The following is a 6,868-nucleotide window of genomic DNA, read 5'->3' on the forward strand; positions in this document are numbered from 1 at the left end:
GTTTAGGGAACCTTGAGCTTCCTTGGTGATGTCAAGTCTTAGAGTCCTAGGGGGGCTACTGCCACAGCTCAGCGGACAGCTTGGAGGATGTGGGCTTAGGTCAGGTGACCACTTGTTGATTCTAACCCTTCTCTGTTCTTCCTCATTATAAGACCTTAAACATGTCCCATCCCTAATTTTAGGTCTCAGTTTCCCCATCTGCACAATGGCTTGTTTGGATACATTGATGACTTCAAACATTTTTACCTTATTTTTTCACTTCTTATCTTAAAAAATTTTTTTCTAAGTAAACTCTACACCCAACATGAGGCTCGAACTCATGACCCTGAGATCAAGAGTCACATGCTCTACCAACTGAGCCAGCCAGGCACCCGTCAAACATTTTTATACTAAGAAATTGGTTTTGCAGCAACACCCAACACAAGTACGCATACGAATCAGTATAAAGTGTAACAAAAGTTTCATGAATCAATACTTAGACTGCTACTTAAGATACTACTATACTCCCAAGGTTTGTGTCCCTAAAACTCATATGTTGAAACCTAACTTCCAAGGTGATGGTATCAAGAGATAAAGCCTTTGGGAGGTGATGAGTTTGTGAGGGTGGAGCCCTCATGAATGGGACTGGCGTCCTTATAAAAGAGACCCCAGAGAGCTCCCCTGCCTCTTCCATCATGAGAAGACACCGCGACAAGTTGGCTGTCTGTGAATCAGGAAGTATACTCTCACCGGACATCAAGTCTGTTGGTGCCTTGATCTTGGACTTCCTAGCCTTCAGAACTGCAAGGAGGAAATGTTTGCTGTTTAAGCCTCTCAGTCTATGGTATTCTGTTATAGCAGCCCAAACAGACCAAGAAATTGGTACTGAGAAGGGGGCATTGCTGTAACAAATCTCTAAACATGTGGAAGCAACTCTGGAACAGTAGAGACTGGAGCCTTCATTGCTGTGCATGGGCCTTTAGCGAGAGCTCAGGAAGGGAAGAGGGGTACTAGAGACAAAGCCTCAGTCTTCTGGATGGAAAAGGTCACTGATGAGATCTCACATGAAAATGAGGACATGTTATTGGCAATTGGAGGGGAGGCAATCCTTGTTATACAGTGGCAATGAACTTGGCTGAACTGTGTTCATGTTCTCATGTTTTATGGAAGGCTGAACTTGCAATGAATGAAATAGAATATTAGCTGAAGAGATTTCTAGCAAAGCGTTGAAGGTGAGGCTTGGTTCCTCCTGACAGCTCATAGTGGAATGTGAGAAGCAAGAAGTGACTTAAAGATGGGACTGTTCAGCAAAAAGGAAATAACTCAGACTGGGAGAATTCTTAGCCCACCCATATTGGGAAAAATGAGAACCCTAAAAGTATAGCCAAGCAACCCTTTGATATGGAGAATAGCATGGATGTAAACTACAGACCGTCATCAACAAAGGTTAGGCACAGAGGTGGGATGACACCAGCAGAAACACTGCCACCTGGAACTAAAGGAGACAAAGAAAGTGCGGTCAAAATGAAGAAAGAATGTTGGACTTCTTAGACCCTATAGGACTGGAGGGTAATGCTATTCAACTGCAAACATGACTTTTTCTCTAAGGCTCAGGGTGCCTGCATCAGGCCATGGCTGTCCCCACCTAGGTTTCAAAGGACAGGGCGGCCACGTGGAGCCATGGGCTTGGGAGTCCAGCCAATGATAACCTTGGGGTACCAGCAGAGAGCCAGCTCAGGGGCAGGGCCTAACCAGAGAGCCACCATGGGCCATTCCAAGGAGCTGGAGGGTACTGTTGCCAGCCCAGTGGGCCTGAAAGAGCATCAAGCCAAAGGGGATTATTCTGGATCCCTAACGTTTAATGTCTGCCCTGTTGATTTGAGACTTACTTGGGATCCATTTACCTCTTTCTTATTTCCTATTTCTCCCTTTTGGAAGGGGACTATCTATCCTATGCCTGTCCCACCACTATAACTTGTTTGCTTTCGTGGTTTCATAGCTGGAGAGGAATTGGCCTCAGGATGAACCAGACCTTGGGTCTTGCTCATTGGTGATCTAGATGAGGTATAGGTGAGCCTTTGGCCTTAGGATTTAGAGCTCTTGCCAGAACCAGTTAAAACTTCTTGGGCTGCTGGGTGGGATGAATGTATTTTGCATGTGAGAAGGACATGAATTTGAGGAGCCAGGGGCAGGATGCTTACTGAGACTGAATATGCCAGAATTCATATGTTGAAATCCTAACCGAGTGTTTGGGATGTGATGAGGTCATCAGAGTGGAGCCCTCATGAATGAGATTGGTGCCATCATAAGAGACCCAGAGAGCTGCCTCAGTCTTTCTGCCATGTGAGGACACAGTGAGAAGATGGCTGTCTATGACCCTTACCAGACAGCAACTCTGTTGCTGCCTTGATCTTAGATTTCCCAGCTTACAGAATTGTGAGACATAAATGTTGTTTAAGCCACCCAGTGTATAGTTTTTTGTTGTTATTATCATAGCCCACAAGGACTAAGATGATACACTTGAATATTTTCCATTATGTTCTTTTTATTCTGTTTCATTTTTCCAAATACGCTGATTGAGGCTTAGCAAATGTGATTTTAGGACAACTGCATGTGGGTCATGAGTTGTAGTTTGAACAACAAACTCTAGATGCTTCTAGTGTGTTCAGTGTGTTCAGTTAGCCCCCAGCTCTAGGACGTGGAGCGGGGAGGGGTTTGGAGTCCTATGTTGGTAGCCTACCTCTAAAGTGGCTTCCTCTGAGTGTGGACCCCTGGAGGGGGCTGCATTTTATCCTCTGCTGGAAAGGCAAAGACATTCAGTCCCTGCCCTTCACTCCCACAAGAGGAAAAAGCCTAAGACCCTGAAGATAGGACCCTGTGGCTGGTCCTTTCTGCCATTGCATCTAGGACTACAAGAGCCCAGGAGAGCAGGACTACCCAGAGAGGGCACTGACAGTGCTCACTTTTGGCCATTGTTTACAACTGCTGGGACAAGGCAGGGAATGGCAGCAAGGGGCATGAGCTGCACCAAGGGGCCCTGGGGACAGAGCATCACTCTGATCTAGACAAAGGGTTAGACACTGGGCTGGGTGGTTCAAGGTCCTTCTGGCTGAGAACCTGACTTGGGTCTTCCTGACCAGGGAGGCAGGCAGACAGTTACAGAGGATTCAAGCAGTTAAATAAGCCAGCAACTTCTGACCAATATCAATGCAGCCTGGGCAACATGACAACACGTCACTTTACGTGTGACCCTGGCCAGACCATGGTCCCAGTTATTCCATCAAACACTAATCTTAGTGTTGCTGTGAAGGTGTTTTGTAGTAGTAGGCAACATCTACAATCAGTTGACTTCAAGAAGACTGCTGATTCTTGATAACGTGGATAGGCTTCATACAATCAGTGAAAGGGCTTCCGAGGTTTCCCAAAGAAGAAATCCTGCTTCCAAATGACATCAGCAACCCCTGACTGAGTTTCCAGCCTGCTGGCCTGCCCTACAGATTTGGGACTTGCCAGGCCCCACAATTTTGGGGACCAGCTCCCTAAAATCTATCTATCTCCCTATCCATCCATCCACCCCCCCACATCCATCTATCTAGGTCCATCTGTCTATCTCATCTCTTGGCTCTGCTTCTGTGGAGAACCTGACTGATCCAGGTTGGCACTCTGTGGGCACCCCCAGGACCTGGACCAACTATAGCCTCACAGCAAATGGAGGTTTAAACAATGACGGTTCTGACCAGAATTAGTGGTTAACATTTACCTGTGCTGTTCTGACCAGGCAGCTCTCTTCCCGGCAGCCCAGTGGTAGCTGGAGAAGGTGGCAGATGAGGCTTGGGGGTAGACTGAGGGCTTCTCCTCTCCGGAGTAGGGGCTCTTCCACCTGACGTCTCCATGGCAGAAAAGGACCCTGAAATGGCAACAAGGGGCATTCAGGACTGGGTGACACCAATGAGCTCACCTCTTTTTTCCAAAGTGCAGCCTCTCTACAGGTTGCTGGTAGTGATCAGAATCGGAAATGAGATGACCAGAGGGAAAGTGCCTCCCCGCTGGGGGGCCCAGGGTTGCACTGACTTCTGTGGCCCCAACACTTCCCCTTTTGTGGGCCCCTTCTTCACTAAAAAAATACATAACAACTATAGTTTATGACTCTTGCTATGAAGATGAGAATGTCAATTCCTATGAATGTCTATGAATCCACATAATAGTACCTATTAAAATATTTTCTTCTGTCTAAAAGTTCATTGTCTCCCTTCTGATTTGAAAAGGAAGTGAAATATTTTCAGGAGCTGCTAAAAGTATCATGGCCCTAGTATGTCGTGTGCCTAATGGAGATGTCTGTCCAAGACCCCTGCCAGACCTAGGAGGCACTTGGAGAACGTCCAGGCCATGGAGGAGCAACCTTCTTCCCTGGAAGAGCTGAGTCGGCTCAGAGAATAAGGTGGACAGCTGCTTTTTGTCTTTGTCATTAAGAAGTCTATTGAGTCCTGTGGGGAAAGATACAATCTCACAATTTAGATGACCAATTCTGTTGGAAAAAGCAAGGTCCCCGAGAAAAATCAGCAGTGCTTTTTTTTATGATTTGAAGTCATAATTGTCACGGACCCTATCAAGAAGTATTATAAGCTGCACATGGGGCTCAGTGTCATACTTTCATCTTCACATGAACCCCATCTTTGAGACCAGAAGTTTGGGGTGCCAGGCTGGTGGGGGTTAGGGGGCCAGAAGGAGCAAAGGGCATAAAGCAGAAGGGACAAGTGGGGGAAAGGGACTGGGGAAGACACCCTCAGGGCTCCCTCGTCTTCTTATGATTTGCCCTTCTGGAACCACCTTCCATGACAGCTTCATGAACTTGGAACCATAGCAGAGAACCCAATTCAAAAGTTAACATTTTCATGAATGCTTTCGGGAAAAGAGCCTGCACTTGCCTCTGATTTTCCTCTCAGTGACTTCCCAGGCCAACAACAGAGGCCATTAAGTAAGAACACGGGTTATATGTTTCCTGCTCTTGAACTGAATGAGGACGATCCATCTGGGAGTCTGGGGAAGTCTCTACAAAGGGAGTGAGCCAGAGCAGCGCTTGGTTCCCTGAGAGAAAACTGCTTCCTGGCTTCGGGGTGAAGAGGCCCCAGAGCTGGTAGCTCTGTCTGGTAGGCTCAGAGGTGCGGAGGGCCTGGAAGCAAGGAAAGACTGCTGTTATCAGCTGCACGCTTTGTACAAGGACAAGGCGCTCCCAGGGGCCGAGTCCAGATAAGGAGCCGGGCATTGTGACTCCAGACAGTTCTGACTTGGTCATTTACTGAACGGCCATGAACGGGTTACAGTGTCCCCTGGAGCTGCCTTTTCCTTGCACAGCACGGCTGCACAGCTCCTGTGTACCAGAGCTCCCCACGTACTCCTATGGAAACCTGGCAGCGAGGGGAAGCTTTGCTCGGGCGGGGCGCACAAACGACGAAGCAGGCTCCGAGAGTCTTCGCAATGTGCCCGGAGCCGGCAGGACGTCTGCCAGTTCTCCAGTTCGCCCTTCCCTTCGCTGCACTGGCCCCACGACCGGCCCTCCTGTTGTCCTGCCCCCACTTTAAAAAAAATGGTACTTAATAAGGGTGTGTGTGATGAAATCTGTCAGTAACATTTTAAAAATTATTGTTTTTATTTATCTGAGAGAGAGAGAGAGGGAGAGCTCATGCGCAGGGGGAGAAGCAGTGGGAGAAGCAGAGGAAGAAACAACAGACTGCCCGCTGAGCAGAGGCCTGACTCTAATTAATTAATCCACTAATTCCAGAACGTTTTCATCACCCCACCCTCCAAAACCCACGTACCATCAACCAGTCACTCCATTCTTCCCCTCCCCGCCAGCCACTGGCAACCACTAACCTGTTTTCCGTCTGTAGGGATCGGCCTCTTCCGGACATCGCGCACGAATGTAGCCTTTTGGGACTGGCCTCTTCACCCTAGCACGAGCTTTTCACAGTTCATCCGCATTCATTATCTTTCAGGGTTGAGTAGTATGCCGTTACGGATGGACTGCAGCTTATCTGCCCGCCAGTCGATGAACATTTGGATTGTTTCCACATTTTGGGATTATGAATAATGCTGCCATGAGCCTTCGTTGTCTGAGCGCCAGTTCTCCTGGGTAGGTACCACAGGAGCAGAAATGCTGCGGCACATGGAAACTGTATGTCTAACTTTTTGAAGAACCACCAAAGTGTTTTCTGCAGAAGCTGCCCCATTTTCCAGTCCCACCAGCAGTGCACAGGGGCTCCAGTTTCTCCACAGCCTCCCCAACACTTGTTCTTTTCTGGGTTTTGTTTTTTTTTTAATCTTAGTGGCACGAGGTGGTATCTATTGCACTTTTTGATTTGCATTTCTTCAATGGCTAGTGGTGTTGAGCACCTTTTCATGTGTTTGTTGGCCCTGCCTCCGCCCCTCTGGCAGCCTCCCATGCCCCAGTGCCTGCCCCTCTGCTCGTCCATTTGCACTCTGGGATCCAGCCACATAGGCCTCCCTCTTCCTCCCATGCCTCAGAGCCTGTACACACACAGTCCTCTCTGCTGGCCACTGCTCTCTTCCCTCGGTTCCCCATCCCTGTGGGTTACCTCCTTGTTCTCCGTCTGTCTGTCCTGCCCATGAGACTAGGCTGACCCCTGTCTGCACTGCCCCTCCCACACCTCATCCGAGTGGCAGGCCCCCTGCTCCTTGGTGTTTTTTGATGGCATGTTCACTGCTACAGCTCCAGCTTCTAGCTGAGTGCTGGACAAACACTACGTTTGGGTCCAAAGCAGTAGACAGAAGGCTGGACCGAAGGATTGAAGGATATACAGGTTTCCTGCCAGTTCCATCTGGGGCTGTTCCTGCCCTGAGCTCCCAGTCCTAGGGCGGCAGCACAGACCAG

General features: G+C 48.7%; 1 non-coding gene across 1 annotated transcript; it reads right to left on the minus strand.

Moving 5' to 3' along the window:
- Window positions 1-296: 296 nt before the first annotated feature.
- Window positions 297-369, minus strand: TRNAK-CUU (transfer RNA lysine (anticodon CUU)). Its single transcript has one exon. It is a non-coding gene; the product is annotated as a tRNA-Lys (tRNA).
- Between the last annotated feature and the right edge of the window lie 6,499 nt (window positions 370-6,868).

This window comes from Lutra lutra, chromosome X (assembly GCF_902655055.1).
Source record: "Lutra lutra chromosome X, mLutLut1.2, whole genome shotgun sequence".
NCBI classification, from domain to species: domain Eukaryota; kingdom Metazoa; phylum Chordata; class Mammalia; order Carnivora; family Mustelidae; genus Lutra; species Lutra lutra.